Source organism: Pinus tabuliformis, chromosome 9, assembly GCF_031772625.1.
Source record: "Pinus tabuliformis cultivar Carrire ecotype Pingquan chromosome 9, CPIR1, whole genome shotgun sequence".
NCBI lineage: Eukaryota > Viridiplantae > Streptophyta > Pinopsida > Pinales > Pinaceae > Pinus > Pinus tabuliformis.
This window is the reverse complement of record NC_142307.1, coordinates 1,836,468,325-1,836,486,911: the sequence shown is the minus strand read 5'-3', so window position 1 is coordinate 1,836,486,911 and position 18,587 is coordinate 1,836,468,325.

Below are 18,587 nucleotides of genomic sequence, written 5' to 3'. Positions count from 1 at the left end.
AATTATATTTTTTTATGAAATTTTTTGTAATTCTATTAATAAAAATATAAATTGAAATATAACAAATTAAATTGAATCAACTTATTATTTTCATTAATAATTTTATTACTGGTTACTTTTTATTTCTTTTTAATTAAGATGACAGCATCATCATCATCATCATTATTATTAATGAGGTGGCATCATCATCACCATTATTATTATTATTATTATTATTATTATTATGATGGTGACATCATCATCACCATTATTGTTGTTGTTGTTGTTGTTGTTGTTGTTGTTATTATTATGATTTTACTACAACATCTCATCTAATTAGTCATTATATCATCTCCCCTATTTTATCATGGTTACAAGCATAAATAATCATTATTTAAGTTTGCTTTAATCTCATATACATATTATGAATTTTTTGAAATATTTTTCTATAATTTCATTAATAAAAAACAAAATTGCAATATGACAAATTGAATTGAAGGGACTTATTATTTTTTAAATTGAATTCATATAATGTTTTATTATTATAATATTTAACTTGATTTAATGTTTTCTTATAACATCTCACTTAACACAACAAAATTGCAATATGACAAATTGAATTGAGGAGACTTATTATTTTTTAAATTGAATTCATATTATGTTTTATTATTATTTTATTTAACTTGGTTTAATGTTTTCTTATAACATCCCACTTAACACTTTTTTTGCCGGGAATGAAAGTACATGAAAACTTGAGCACTTTTCTATATTTCATGGATGGTAAATTAGGTAAACTATCCACCCCAATTACGGGGTTTTCCCCAAGGGAATTGAAGAGAGTTGATCAATGACAACTAGCACCAATATAAAAAACTTCACGTTTGGCTCCAAACCACTTAATCTAACCCTTGGGGCTAACCTCTCATCTAACACTTCAACAAAACATCCCATCATACTTGAGTTATAGGACACCTATCCACGTTTTATGTATAACATATTTGAAAATAAAATATTTCATAAAACTTTTAATAATGTGTAAATAAAGATTTATAATTATTTTTGTGCTTTGTATGAAATTGAGAAAGAGAGTTAAGATAGTCTTAGTTAAAAGATTTTAATAGTGTATAACATAATATAAAGATCAATATAATTTATTTATATCCATTTTATACATAAAATAATTGAAAATAAAATTTTGGAAATGGAATATTTGTTATAATTAAAACATTTAAATAATATCTAAATAAGGATTTATAATTTTTGTGATGCTCGCCATTAATTTGAGAAATAAAGTTCAGATAATGTTGATTAAAACATTATATTAATACGTGACCCAACCATCTTCCATGGATGCGAGGAAAGAGAAAATGCATAACTGTAATTGAAATAGTGAACCCACGTCCATGGCTATGCATGCTAAGAGAGAGAAAATGTATAACAGGATTTTCATGAGGGAAATTTTGATGTAAAAATGGGTTTCAAAATGAGAAATGTATTATTAAAATCAATTTTAAAATAACCAATGGGATTCAAGATTATGATGTCATCTCTTGGGTAAATATTTTTTTGAGTAAAATAAAAAAATACTTTTTTTAATTGTATTTTCTACTAATCTCCTTATAGATTTACTCAAATTTCTGTGGTTACTTGGATACAAAATTATATTCAACATCGAAGAAGGATTGTCTTTGCATACCTTTGAGTATACCCAATTGAGAGTTAAAAAATGTTTTTTTTAATTGGACGTTGAATTTAATTTCGGATTCCATGAATTCCACACTTGAAATTTGAGTAAACCTATAAAGATATAAATTGAAAATACTTATTTTTCTTTTTAAATTCATAATTTTCCATATTATTTTATTATTTTCATTCAAAGACCCATTGTAGAACTCAAAATTTTACAATAAATTATTGATGTTGATTATGGTATTCAATTTAAATTTAAATGCAATCATAGCCATTAATAAAATAACTAAATGCAATCATAACCATTAATAAAATAAGTAATTGAAGTAATGTGAAATTTGTGAAAACTAAAAGATGTAAAGTTCAATTCCGCTGATTGTGGCCCAATTTACATAGAAAAGAAAAAGGAAAAAAATCCATAAAATTAACTCTAACTTCTTGTTAACACTAGATAAAGGTTGCGACATCCCATACTTAGATTTACAAAAGTTTTACAGACGCAAGTGGCTTGGCTGGTTGGGATAAGATGAAATATTATACCCCTTACTATGCAGAGTTAACCATTTATCTAGAATCACCTCATTATTCTAATTTCCTAGCAACTTAAAATGCTTAGTAATAAGAATAGAATTAGCTGGTTAGGATAAGATGAAATATTATACCCTTACTATGCCGAGCTAACCATCCATCTCGAATCACCTCCATTCTAATTTCCTAGCGGCTTACAATACTTGGATATAAGAATGAGCTTCTTGAGACAAGATGAAATATTATACCCTTATTATACAAAGTTAACCATCTATCTCGGGATAATCTCCATTCTAATTTCCTAACAACTTAAAATGCTTATTAATAAGAATTGGATTGTTGCTATAACATGAAATATTATACCCCTTAAAATGCTTATTAATAAGAATTGGCTAGTTGAGATAACATGAAATATTATACCCCTTACTATGCCGAGCTAACCATCCATCTCGAGTCACCTCCGTTCTAATTTCCTAGCAGCTTAAAATGCTTGGTAATAAAAAAATTTACCATAAAATCCCGCGCAATGAGTTTTTAACCATATACTCAGCCATGACATGTTTTAACACTGCCTCTAAATACCAAGTTGACTCAAAACGATTTTATGTGTTGAAATTTTAGCTCTTACGTGTCGAAATTTTTGTGTGTTAGCAGTTTTAGCTTTTTCGATTTTTATATTTTGTATAGCAAGAAAGACTGAGAAGGACCAAGCAATGAAATACAAATGGAAACTGTTTTAATACGATGTAATAAATCAATGTAATTGATTTTATATTAAATAATGTGATAAGGAAACCAATCGTAACGATTATAGAGGTGCCCGTTTTTATAAGCAACGGTTGTGCAAAAAGCAAAAACTTCATTAAAAAAAAATAAATGAAACGTGGCAGTTGGTTTTTAAAGAAACAAGTGTCCGAAGATACAATAACTTCCTTAAAAAAATGAATGCACTGAAACATGAACGTTTAAGTTAGACAGTGACGGAATGAGAATGAGATGAAGAATCTTGGACTGCTGTCACATCGATAAATTGTCGAATAATTTCGGACCAAGTTGCAGGTTTGAACGTTTTTGCATTTTCAATAGCAAAACGGCATCGAGTGGAATTTTCATGTTATTTATTTGTTTGCGACATATTTTTTTACTAAAGAGATAGACTGTGTATGTTTTTATAAATTTAGCGGTCAAATCACTGTATCGAAGTGGGTTCTACAAACAAAAGAATCACATTCACCAATTTGGTGTCTTTGGCTGTAACCTTAAAAATAGATATTATTATTATTATTATTGATGGACACAAAAATAAATTTACAAGGGAACTTAAATTACACTTCTAGATTTTTTTTGAGAAGGTGCAAAAACCCATCAAACTCAGTGGACAAACCAGCAGTGAGGACAGTCATCTCTGGCTGCTATCCCTGACCTGTAATAACCTGCTGGTGGTCCGTAAAGGCGCAGGCTATCACTCAGGCTATCACTCCTGCCAAATGCCTCTGGGTCTTGGGCCGTTAACCTGTTTACTTACGTCCGAGGAAGACGAGCTCTTAGCCAAGTAAATACAGTTTTCCGGCATACTCCAACGCCTTTACACTTCTAAACTTACATGTCACAAATTTCCTTACAAACTAAAATATCTACCTAAAATACCCCATCCCGAGGTTGCCACCATTAAGCGAGCTCTAGACTTATAAAGTCAGCCTTCTCTTTTATGTTTATTTAAAATGCGGATTTAAAAATCAAGGAAAGATCAAGAAGTAAATTTGTATTGTTAGAATCTATGTAATATTTTGCGGGTTTACCAATAACCTAAAAATCAAGATGTAAATTTTAGTACTTAGATTTTAGGTATTTTTTCATGATCGACAACAGTTGGGCTTCTCTTTTTAGATTTATTTTAAAAGTGGTTTGCCACTTCTGGAAAGATATGGGTGTAATTTTTATAGTTACATTTTATATATTAATGTTTTTATTTATATTCAACCAGTGTTGTGTCATTGTCTTTTAAAAGGAGATAAAAGGGTTAGTTTACGAGTATATTTTTAAATAAATAACATTAACTTTTATTTTTAAATGGCATTAAAAAAATCAAACTATATAACAAAAAGAAAATTGAAATATTTTAAAAAACAATTGTATATAACTAATTATCATATATATAAAAGGTTAGGAAGATATTTAGTTGTTAATATATAATATTATTATATTTATTTATATGGGTTTAGTTTCCACTAGGTTATTGGTTCAAATCTTATAGGGTAGTTGAACAATCACAGGGGATTCTAAACTTGACCAAGCACATGTCATTGGTGGGCATATCGTTCTTCAATCCAACTTTGGGGTTAGTCACACTCATCTTTCTATTTTTGAGGTCCTTTTACTATATTTCTTTTCAATATTTCTAATTTACTAGCATTGATTGTGTAATAAGCCTTCAATTTTTTCACCAAATAAACTATAGGAAAATAAAATTTTAATATATCATAAGGATAAAATAAAAAATGTTTCTGTAATGTTTTAGATTAATAAATATGTAATTATTTATAATTAGATTTTACAGTGCAAATTCATGTGGAGAGAGAAAGATTGCTCGATTTGAAACAATTATGGGTAATTAGCAATAGGAACAATTAATTAATTAATTACAAGGGGGTTTTGAATGTTTGTTCATAAATAATCTAATCTTAAATAAATTTAAAGGTTCAATATTCAAATAAATTTAAAAAATGAATTGATAATAAAATAATAAATTAGAAATAAGGGTGGGTAAGACTGAGAAAGGAAAAGTCATAAATAATTATTAAATAACTAAATAAACTAAAAACTATACATACAAAATTCATATATGCAAATAAGAAATGACATGCCACACAACTATTTCACATGCCCAAACCACTTTATATTCACATAATCCATATATGCAAATAAGAAATGACATGCCACACAACTATTTCACATGCCCCGACCACTTAATATTCACATAGCTCTGAGAACATGGAGATCTTTTGTACTTGGTCCAATTGGTACATGTCTACTCCATATCTTCTATGTAAATTCCAGGGTTTTGTTTCCTTCATAAATTGCATATGTTTTCTCCATAAATTTTGTACTCGTTTGATTAACACTTTCATAAGTAAACATATCACCATATCATTTCAACTAAACAAACTAAAAACTACATGTACAAAATTCATTTATGCTAAAGAGAAGTGACATGCCACCAGGTGGCTCTTGTCCTTTAAGATTTACTTAGGTTTTTAGAATATTAAGTTTTCGTATTCATTTTATGTGAATTGGATATTTACTACACAATTATATTTAAGCCTTTTTTTTCATTTTATGTGAATTGGATGTTTACTACACACTTCTATTCAGAGAGGGAGGGAGAAGGTGAATTAACATAAGTGACATAAGTGAATTTTTACTTATTAAAACACTTCTGAATTATAAGAAAATAATTATATATGAAATATATAGCTATAGAACATGGAACACAAGATTTATGTATAAACCCTTGTGGGAGAAACCATAAATGAATAATAAAAATTTGAATAAAAAATAAAATAAAATTTAAAAATTAAAATATATATATATATATATATATATATATATATATATATATATATATATAATTTTTTTAAGTATAAGCTTCTAGAGACATAAATATTCATTGATGTAAATATTTATAGGCACCAACCTATTGGAGACAATAATCCCTACCACTACCAATATTCATAGTCATTAACCTACAGGAGACATCAATCTCAACTTCTACTAATATTTATAAGCACCAACATATTGCACTGAGTTTGCTTGCTACTTTTTTATTCACCAAGTCTACTCATTGTTCTACCTTCACCAAGTCCACTTGCTGCTTCTTCCTTCACCATGTCTACTTCAAAAAAATGGCATTTTCCCAATAACAAACTTGTACAACATGCCAAATATCCAATTTTGCAAATATGATTATGAAATTTTTACCAGAGGCACTTCTATATGCCTCCTTCTATTTCTCTAAATTTCATAGTCTAAAAAGTCTCAGAAAAGAAGTTACAACAAAAATTCCAATCTGAACTATTGCAAACTAATTTTAGGATCATCCGAAAACCCAACCTCCAAAGAGCATATCTCTGAATGTATAGCAAACAAAAGTCTGAAATTTTTACCACAAATATTTAGTGATCTAGCTTTTATCTCCTCAATTTTTCATAGTCTAAAACATTTCAAAAAATAAGTTATAGAGAAAATGTGAAACTAACATTTTTTAAGTTGATTTCAAGACTATTCAGAAACCTTGACTTCCATGGGGAATATCTCCAAAAGTATAGAGAAACAAAGTCTAAATTTGTTATCATAAGTACCTATATATCTCTCCTCTACATTCTCAAGATTACGTAGTCTTAAGCATCTTAGAAATTAGGTTATAGAAAATATATCTCTCCTCTACATTCTCAATATTACGTAGTCTTAAGCATCTTAGAAAATAGGTTATAGAAAAAATTATAAACTAAAATGTTTGAAGCAGATTTTAGGAGAATTTAAAAACCCTAACTTCCATAGGGAATATCTACTAAATTATAGTGAACCAAAGTTTGAAATTTTTACCACATGTACCTAGAGATCTTTCATTTGTCTCTTTAATATTTTATATTATGAAAAATCTTAGAAAAAAATTTAAAGAAAAAAATCCGAACTAACCTATTTGATGAATATTTTAGGAGCATTCAGGAACCTTAAATTCCTCATAACATATCTCTGAAATTATAGAAAACCAATGCCTAAATTGTTTACTACATGTAAGCTAATATCTTACCTTTATGTCCTCAAAATTTCTTGGTGAGAAACATATAAAAAAAAAGGTTGTAGTGAAAATTCCAAGATGATTGATTCACTTAACCAATCACAATTTGGCTCCACCTTTAAAATCCCAACAATATTCCTTGATTTATCTTATGCACCTCAGATATATTATTTCTTAATTTATCCTCAAATTCACTCATCTATGCTTTATTTCTAATATTTTTATGTTCACTTATGGGGTTGACTTGAAAGAATGGTTGGATTGGCCTATACTTTCTAGCTAGGCTAACCTAATAGAATATTTCATATCTTGTCATTCCAATGGATTTAGAGGGAATTCCATATACCATTTGAAAGGTATAAAATTAAAATTTTCAACTATATATCTTATGTTTTCATTTGAACTTGGTATTTAGAGTAAAAATGCCTTCAACGATAAGATATAGAAATTGGGCATCAAAAAAATCAATATTTGAACAATATTTTCAACAATATTCACCTTCAAATATTTATATGGGTCATTTGTAGTCTCCCCTTGTCTTTGACATAAAAAAAAACAATATTTCCACAAATATCCACATTTTCCCCTTAGACAATTATGTGACAATACAATAGTACCCCCCCTGGCTGTAAGTCTCCTTGAATCTGCAATTCTTCCTCTATCTACAAATTTGGCCCCTTTGACATTAATTGAAAACGGATGCTTCCATTAAGTTTGTGCTTCTATTTATTGATGAGATGAGAATGATATCACTCCCACTTTTCTCTAAGATATTTAAATCTTTATATGGGAAGGGTTCTGGTAAAAATATTTGCAACATATTCCTTAATGGAAATGTATACCAAATTGAAAATTTTATTGGCTACATGTTCTTTTAGGAAGTTGTAATTGATGGGAATATGCTTCATCCCTTAATGTATAACATGATAGTTTGAAATGTTAATCGCACTTGTGTTTCCACAACTAATTGATATTGGATTATCATGTTCTACCTTGATATCCCTTAGTGTCTAGTTTATCGAAATAACTTGTGTGAAACATGTTTTTCCTACAATATATTCAACTTTTATTGTGGATAGAGAGATTGAATTTTGCTTCTTTCTCAACCATAATACTAGATAGTTGCCTAGAAATATTGATCCTTGTACTTTTCTTGTCATCAATATTTCATGCCCAATATGCATATGTATATGTTATTAGTGTGACATCTTTACTTTTTGAATACCACAAGCAAAATTCCAATGTTTCGTTCATATATTTGAATATTTGTTTTATTTCTTGTACATGTGTCTCCTTTGGTGCAAATTGACATATTGCAACTAATGCTATTTTTTTCTTGATGTCTAATCTTGATGTTGTCACATAAAGTATGTTTTCAATCATTGACCTATATAGTGTTTGATTTGCTAATGGTAATTCATCATCTTTGCTAAATTTACAACCTCTTACTATGGGTGTACTTATAGGTTCATGGTATTCCATTCCAAATTTCTTCAACATCTCATTGATGTATTTGATTTGAGAAATGAATTTTCCTTTTCTATATTGAGAAATATGCAAACCTAGAAATAATGACAATTCTATAGGCATGGAGAGGTCAAACTATTTATGCATTTCTTTTACAAAATTTTGGATTATTCTTTTAGAATTATTTCCAAAAATGATAACATCAAAACAAGCAACAACTGTTAATAGATTTTCATTCCTTGTTTTGATTTAAAGATTGTTGTCTACATCTCCTCTTTTGAAACCTTATTTTTGTAAGTATTTTTCAAGTCTTGAATCCCAAACTCTAGGAGCTTGACTTAGTCCATAGAGTTCTTTATTTGGTTTGCATACATGATCTTCATTTGTTGACAATTAAAATCCTTCTATCTATTCAATATATACTTCTTCTTCTAGATTTCCATCTAGAAAAGTTGATTTCACATCCTTTTGATGGACTTTTAAGTTCTTTAAACATGAAAATGCCAAAAACATTTTGATTGCTTTCAATCTTGCAACTGGAGAAAATGTTTCTTCAAACATCATATCCTCAACTTGAGCATACCCTTTACAGACCAATCTTACCTTATTTCTTACTACTTGTCCATCTTCATTCAACTTGTTTCTGAAGACTAATTTTGTGTCAAACACATTCTTTCCATGTCTCATTCTTTTGAATCTGATTCAATTTTTCTTCCATATCATTCACTCAGTGATTATCTTCACTAGCTTGTGTAAAATTCTTCAACTCTATTTTGGATAGCAAACAAAATCCTATTGGTTTTGGTGATCTTATTAATCCTCTTCTAGTATGGATTCCTATATCTATATCACCATGAATCTGATCTTTTGGATAACAATTTTGGACAAGGCTAGATGGTGTTTTTAGATATTGGTATTAAATTTATTATTTTTTTCGTTCTTTTCTTCTTCCTCTTCTTTTTCATTTTCTCATTCTCTATAAATTTTATCTTCTAGATTTCCATTTGTTTGTGACTTTCTTTATGAGGTATTGCTTCATCCACTCTTACATCAATACTTTTTACCACCTTGTGAAATCTTTTGTTGTGACATTTGTAGACATTGCTTCTAGATGCATAGCCAAGAAAGATACCTTCACATGTTCTAAATTCAAACTTTGCTAAACTATCTTCATTAATATTTATATATAAATTTCTCCTAAATAATCTGAAGTATTTGAATCTAGCTTGTTTACATTTCCATGGTTCATAAGGTGTCTTAATTTTTTTTCACTCTAATTTGTGTTCTATTCTATATGTAAATTGTTGTGTTGGCCTCTTATCCTATAAGGTGTCTAGTAGTTTGGCTTCATTCAATATCTTTCTAGCCATTTCTCATACAAGTATGTTCTTCCTTTCTACAACTCCATTTTTCTATGGAGTCCTTGTTGTCAAAAAATGTCTCTTGATTCCATGATTCTCACAGAATTCATTAAATTCATTAGAGGTAAACTCACCTCCTTTGTTTGATATTTAATAACTTTAATTTCAAATTAGTCTCATCTTCAACTAGAACTTTAAAAGCTTTAAATCTCTCAAATGCTTCAATGTTTTCTTTATGAAATGTAACCCATGTCATTTTTATGTAATTAGCAATAAACAACATAAAATAACCATCAAATATTAAAGTTTGTTTGCTTGCTCGTGTGCGAATATATGTGTGTACAAGTTCCAATGGCTTTGATGTTGAGTACTCCTTTGTTTGTAAACTAATTCTCATATTCTTCCTACACTGACATGGCTTACAAAGAGTGGCCTTAGGTTTTAAGATCCTTTGAATATCTCTTACTACTTATGTCTTGCTAAGTCTTACTAGATTTTCAAAGTTTATACAACCCATCCTTTTATGGCATAACCAACTTTCATCTACTTGTCCAATACATATTTTTTCTCCTTTGACTTCATCAAGGATGTATCATTGCTCAAGGTTACGTTTTCATTTTCAATTAATTTTCCTAAACCTACTTTCCTTGTCTCACATCCAATCGAATTAAATTGAGGTTCTAACGTTGATCACACATTTGACTAACAATTAGAATATTTTCTTTTAACCTTTCAACATATAATACATTTCATGCTTTTGTCTTTTGATCAGACTAACCATACATTTTCCAACTATCCTTGCAAAGGAATTATCCCCAAAGGTAATGCTACCTAATTTTTCTTCCTTTAGGGTGAGAAATTTGTTTTGATCCCCTATCATGTGTTTTGAACATCCACTATCAATGCATCATTGGCTTCCTTTTTTTTAAGCATACAGTGCAAGTCCAAATTCTTCCTTCTTTTGTTCTTCATGCTTCTTTTTTCACACCTTTCTGTAGTCTTCTCTATGCCTGGTAAGAACATAGTCTTCCTTATTTTGTTTAGGATACTTTATTATATTCCTTCTATAGTAAAGTACTATGTGCTCATATTTTTTGCACTTATAATGTTCAATATTGTAATTAAGTAGGGGAGAAAATAACTTGTATTTTTTAATCAACAAAGCCATGAGAATTTCTATTTTTGTTGCTCAAATAATCATCCGTTGAGGTCTTATATGATCATGTATTTCTATCTCTCACATAATCACTTCTTACATATGCTAAAAAATCTATTGCTTTATGACCAAAATTATTGCAAGAAAAATAATAGCCAATGAAGATATTTTGGTACTAGGTTGTGAAATGCCTTCTTGTTGGAATAACTCATCTGAAATCATCATTATTTTTATTTTGATAAGAACCATGTTTCTATTGGTCCTTATTTCTTTTCTCGACGTTTATTTCATTGTTGATAGATTATTTGAAAATATTAGCATAGCTTTTAGTTTTTTCTTCATTCTCCTTTTATGATGGTTTGGTGACCTCAATGCCTGCTTGTCCCTCTAGGGATGTTTGTTTTTCATTGTGGATAATACTTGTCTTGATGAATGGTGACCTTAGGTAACTAAGAAAATTATCTAAGATTTCAATTTATTTCCTAAATCCAAACTTCTATTCAATTGATGAGTTGTTTTATATAGTATTTTTCTTAAGGAAATGATTTCAACTTCTAACTTCTAGCAAATTTCTTCCTTCTCTTTCAGTTAGTGTTTCACAACTTTTGATATATATTTTTACCTCTTCTAGTGGAGTCTTCAAGATGATAATTATTTTTACTATTACATCAACATCATGATCCTTCTTTTCATATTTATGTAATTTTTGGTTCTACTTTTTATTCTTTTCACTGAGCCTATCTATTTCTTCTAAGGCACTAACAATTTTTGCTTCAAGATTCATTTCTCCATCAATGTATTCTTCTTCTTAATATGGTCTTTTTTATTGTCTTGAATTTCTTTATCAGTGGACTTTGTATCCATGGTTATAAAGAGGAATTATTCTTTTTCAATATCAAAAACATATCAATCACTTTCTTCAGACAAGCTACAATCATATCTATAGTAAAAAAAATTCTTGTTAGATTATTTTCTTATTTTGTGTCTTTAAAGTTTTATTTTATTGTTATGTTCTTATTTATCATCACAATATTCCATTTTTTCATATGGACATTTAGGAGAAAAATATCCTACTCTACCATGATTAAAACATTTGAAGGGTATCTTACCTTTGTATTTGTTGGATCCTCTTTCTAGCTTTCTCACAAACTTTTCTTCTTTTGTATTTAATTCATTACTGAAAAAATCGTAGGATTTGTGTCCTTTTGCCTTCTTTGATGCTTTGAAATATGCTTCCATCTATACTGACTTTTATTTTCATGTCCTCATTTCATATGCAATGAGAATCCCATGCAATTCATCCATTATTAGTTTCTCCAAATGCTTTATTCCTTCAACAACAGAGACCATGACATCAAATCTTAAGGAAAGTGACCTTGAAAACTTTTGTACAATCATTGATTATTTAACCTTCTCACCAATTCCTATGATGATGTTGACAATTTCATCCACATAGAGGAAATATGATGCAACATTTTCTTTAAATTTCATTTTAAAATTATTAAACATTCTTCTATGAGTTTGGAGCTTTCCCTTATTCACCTTGTCATTACCTTCATGGATGTTTTGAAGTTTGTCCCAAATTTCTTTTTTCGATTTAAAATGCATTACCCCAACAAATTCTTATTTTGATAAACCACACAAAATTTAACATTCATGGCTTTTGCATTATGTTCACTAACCTTCTTCCTAGTTGTATCTATTGGAGGAGTTTACAGGGTTGTATAACTAGTCACAATTAATTGCTAAATATCAAACCCAAGATCCATTGGATAATTCTACATCCTTATACTCCATAATGCATAGTTTGTTTCCATAAAAAATGGGGTTATTTTTGTGGAAAAAAATTCTTCATTAGCCATGTGTGCTCCTAAAATCTACCTACCAACAGTTAGATTATTTTTGAAGAAACAATGTTTGATACTAATTTTTTAGCACAGACTCATATTAAAAGGGGGTGTGAATTTTTACTTATTCAAACATTCACGAAAACAATCACATATGAGATCTATTAGTTATAGAATATGAAACATAAGATTTACGTGGAAACTATTTTGGAAGAAAACCACAAAATGTCTTTCTAGGATTTTTTGTAGTCACAAACCTACTGGAGACACCAATCCCAACTTCTAGAAATATTCATAGACAATAGCCTATTGGAGACACCAATCGCCATGGATGAAAATATTAATAGGAACCAACTAACTAGAGACACCAATCCCCACTAATACAAATATTCATAGACACAAACCTAATGCATTAAGTCTGCATGCTAATTCTACCTTCACTAGGTCTACTCATTGCTTCTTCCTTCACCAAGTTTTCTTCTCCCGTAACTTCTTGTTTTTGGCCTCTTCTCAAGAATAAACATGTATATCATGCCATATATCCAATTTCACAAATTTTATTATGAGTTTCTTACCTAAAGTACTTCTGCATGTCTCCTTAGATCTCTAAATATTTCATAGGCTAATAATTCCTAGAAATAAGTTACAAAACCAATTCCAAACTAACCTATATGAAATTGATTTTAGGATCATTCAAAAACTGCAACTTCCACAATGAATATCTCCAAAGGAATAGTGAATCAATGTCTCTTAGAGATCTCACCTTTGTCTCTTTAATATTTCCTAGTTTTAAACATCTAAAAAAATAATTTATAGCAAAAATACCAAGTTGGACTATTTGAAGTTGATTTCAGAACTATTAAGAAACCCTAACTTCCACAAGGCATATCTTCAAAACTATAGCAAACTCGAAAGTATGAAATGTTTACCATAAATAAATATAGATCTTGTCTTTGTCTCCTCAAGATTTCATAGTATGAAACATCTCAGAAAATAAGCTATAGCAAAAATGCAAAACTAGCTTGTTTGAAGCAGATTTAAAAGCTTTCAAAAACCCTAAATTCCATTGGGCATATCTTCAAAATTATATTGAGCCAAAGTCTGAAACTTTTACTATAGATATTTAAGAATATTTTCTTTGTGTACTTAAGGATTCATAATCTAAAACATCTTAAAAAATAAGTTAGTGAAAATTCCAAACTACCCTGTTTGAAGTAGATTTCAAGAAAATTTAGGAACCCTAACTTCTTCAAAGCATATCTCCAAGATTATAGTGAACCAATGCCTAAACTTTTTACCACATATACATGATTATCTCACCTCTATCTACACAAAATTTCATGGTCTAAAACATCTCATAAGAAAACTATAGTGAAAATTCCATGATGACTTGTTCAATCCTCAAATCACATTTTTGTTCCACCTTTAAAGCCGCATTAGTATTCACCATTTTTTTTGCACACCTCAGATCTATTATTGCTTGAGCTATATTCAAATGCACTCATCTATCATTTATTCATATTGTTTCTTCATTTACTTATAGGAACAACTTGCTTGAGCTATATTCAAATCCACTCATTTATCATTTATTCATATTGTTTCTTCATTACTTATAGGAACAACTTGTAGAACTCGCTGGATTGACTTTTACTTTCTAGCTAGACCAACTTGACATAATTTTCATATATCTTCATTCCTATGGAGTTAGAGAAACTCTCATATATTGTTTGAAAGGCCTTAGAATAAGATTTTCAACCATATATCCTATCCTCCCAATTGAGCTAGGTCATAAGAGTACATAAGGCATTCAAACATACTGTATCTAAGTTAAAAAAACAAAAACAAAAATAGGCATTGAAACAATATGTCCAATAATCTTTATCTTGCATATTAGTAATCTCACTTATCTTGCATATTAGTAATCTCACTTATCTTTGACGTCAATAACACTAATATTTTCAACATTTAATTAATGTATTAATTTTAATTTAATATGAATATTTTATGTTTCCATTTTTATTATATTTTCAATTTTTTTTAAATATAGCAAAAATTTATTACAATTATAAATTTAAATTATACGTAAATTATTAAATTATTTAAAAGTATTAAAAAAATTATATGAAAAAAACATTAACTTTAAATGTCTCTTATATATTTAAAAAAAAAATTAAGTAAAATTTCATAAAAAAAATTAATAGTTTTTTTTAACGGAATTAAATAAACTACTCATATACAACTTGAAGAATCTAAAGAGAAATCGTAAATGGAAGAAAACTAATCATGTGATTAAGCACAATTATCATCTAGTTTTGAAAAATATAGGGTTTAATATTATTATTTTTAGTTCATAGTCTCTTGAGGTTTTATTATTGTTAGTATTCAGAGCTAAACTAGACACCAAATTGTTTGTGGGACAAGGTACTCATTTCTGTCCAACGATTTGATTGCTAAATCTGCGAAGGCATATATACTCTACTTCCCTCTGGTTTTGAACTTATGGCCTCTTAGGAGGAAACACGTGCTCTTAACCATCAAGCCGACTCAAGATATATAAATAGCTTAGATTTATCATTCCTTTATTGAGTTTATTAATCTTATTATTTGTATTAGATAGTTTAATATTATTCTCTTGGATTTATAATATCAATCTCTTATATTTATTAAGTGTAAAATTTATCTTTGTAAGATTCAATAATATTACCTTGGTTTACAATAATAATATTACTTACTATAAACTTATTATTATTGTATTATTAATATATTTGTTAATATAGATATTGATATTAAATCTATATTCAATAATGTATATATTACCCACATTTAATAATATAATTACGTCGTAAGGCGTTCCCCTCTGAAATCCATTCCCCTTTTTGCCTACTTGTCATCCTTGGACGCCATACGATTAGATGTTAGACGATTACAAAAACTTCAACCGTTGATCAAAACAGTTACAAATTTGTTGGAAATAGTTACAAATTGGTTACGGAGTGGTATGCATTGGTTACTTCTAACGATTAGCGAAATTCCTTTTTAAACTAAATGCTTTGCGCCTTCCATTCAGCATTGTGGTTGGTCCTCTCATCTTCAATATGAATTCATTCAATTCTTTTACTTGTTATATATGGCTTACATGCGCGCTGTGTCTAGTATTTTCTTTAGGCTAACATGTAACTGATTATTTATATGATTGCAGAAGGAAGACAAAAGCGGGGTTTTGAAATGGTTGCCTGTCCATGTCAATAATGTTGATCATGTTATAGTCTCGTTTATCGAGCCAGCCGACAATTGCAGTCTGGATTTTGTGAAGAAATATGTAGCTAATTTGGCGACAGCCCCTCCCCTGGATCCCTCCAGGCCGCTCTAGCAGATTCATTTTCTGCGCGTTAGATCAGAGGATGCAGAGTCTAGCGTCGTCTTTAGAATACATCATTCTTTATGGGATGGAATGTCTCTCATTTCACCTTTCTTAGCCTGTACCAGAAAGGCCACTGATCCTCTCTCCCTTCCCACAATCCCACGCAAAACTCCAAAATCTAACACAAGGCCGATTAACAATGAAAGCCGGAGAATACTGAATGTGCGGCCTTTGATCATGACCGGGCGAATTGAATACCAAGGATACACCGTATAAGGAGAATAAAAGTTGTGTGTTTCCCAACGAAAACAAGAACAACGCATTAATGTTTAATATATGCTAAGGTCACATTGTATGTTTATGACAATTGATTTTGATATGAATAAATCGGTTAGGGACTATGGTAATAATAATGTCTTAGGATTCTAATATTCTATTTGTATGTACACAAATGGGACTATGGTAAAACAAGGTAAAAGTATTGTATTTAAATTTTTTAAAGTAGGGTTTTTACTTCCTCGTTCAAACGTTTCAAAAATATTCAAAATAATATTTAAAAAATATTAAATTAAATCAAATATGACATTAATATCACTAGAAAATAATTTGAGTTAATTTTTTTTTTAAATACAGAAATATAAAAATATTCTAAAATGTGATAATTCTCAAATTTTATAAGTATGGAAATTTTAAGGGTTAATATTTGTATGAAATTTTATATATGGTTGACTACCCATCTAATTTGCACTTCAATTCCTCATATTAGAGCATAGTTTAGCGATGTCTTCACTTGTGAAATGTTCATTATTTTAGTTTATTAAATAATGGCATTTAATTTCTATGTGCATTACAAAGAAATTCTATATATGGTTGACTACCCATCTAATTTGCCCTTCAATTCCCCATATTAGAGCATAGTGGGAAAAAATGAATTATTACTTGAAGTTAAAATATAAATTAGAAATTTTTAAATATTACTTTGCATAAAAATATCAATTTTTACCAACTACCCATCTAATTTGCACCTCAATTCCCCATATTAGAGCATAGTTTAGTGATGGTCTTGAGTTGTGAAAGGAACTCCCATCATCCCACATCATTATTTCTTTTCATATGCTCGATTGACTTGTGAAAGGAACCCACATCATTATTTATTTTTTATATGCTTGATTTTTGGACGTTAAAACCAATTGATCCATTATTCAAATTATGATATTTGACTGATTATCCATCAAAAAATTCTCGTAGTAACATTGAGGCCAAAGAGAAATATGCACTATGACAAATTGCCAAATTGTTTAAAAGAAAGCACACACAATTAAAATATGTCAAGTTCTACACATAAACATGTCAGTATCATAGCATTCAAATTTTAATTTTAATTTCCATGGAGCTTTCTACACATTCGAAAAGATTGAGATATAGTTGCATATTTCAAGTGAATAACATTCAAACTGTAGTTTTAATTACCATGGAGCTTTCTACACATTTGAAAAGATTGAGCTATAGTTTTTTTTTAATATGGGCCATCAAAAAGTTAACAACCCCTTAAAAAACACCAATTAACAATGAAAACACTTACAATGTGATCCATATGAGCATGGGAGCTGAAGAGGATGTCTTGGTGTTGAAGAGGATGTTGGAATCTCAGGGAAACATAACATATGATAAAAAGGAAACACCAGTGAAGAAACAAAATCGCATAAAATTTTGACTTAATAGCCCAATGAAATCCACATTCCCTCTTATTACAAATAATTGATTTTCTTTTATTTTCAATTAAATTTTTGTTTCTAAGTATTCATATCTAGTTGATATTGAAATAAATTACTCCACAAATATTCCAATACTTTATAGAGATTCACCTTGAAATAATTTTGAAAAGTATGAGAAATAGACATCCTCCCAGTATTAAAAAGTGAAAATATTATTTTAGATCTGCTATGCTAGGTGTAAACCTTCTATTTGGAGTGTGGAATTAGAGAGAATGTTTGCAGCTCTTGGAATTTGATTCTTAAATCTGGAGTTAGGTGGATCTAGGTATATGCTTGAAATTAATGTAAATATTACTAGAATCCATCCATCTTAGGCACTAATCTAACATCAACAAAGAGGGACCAAATTGCTTTAGCTGTAAACTTATTTTAAAATATTTTTGAATGCTATACAAATTACATAAGACTAGCATTTGGCATTTTATCAACTCACATTAAAATGTTCTTTCTATTATTAATAAATTTTTAAGTAACATTAATTCATATTAAAATTGAGATATTTTATTATATACAATATTACAATATTTTCTTTTGATTTTTGTTAAAATATTTTTAAAAAGCATAAGTTTTAAAGTCATATATATTTCTTTTACTAACTAATTATTTTACTTGAAATTATAATAGAT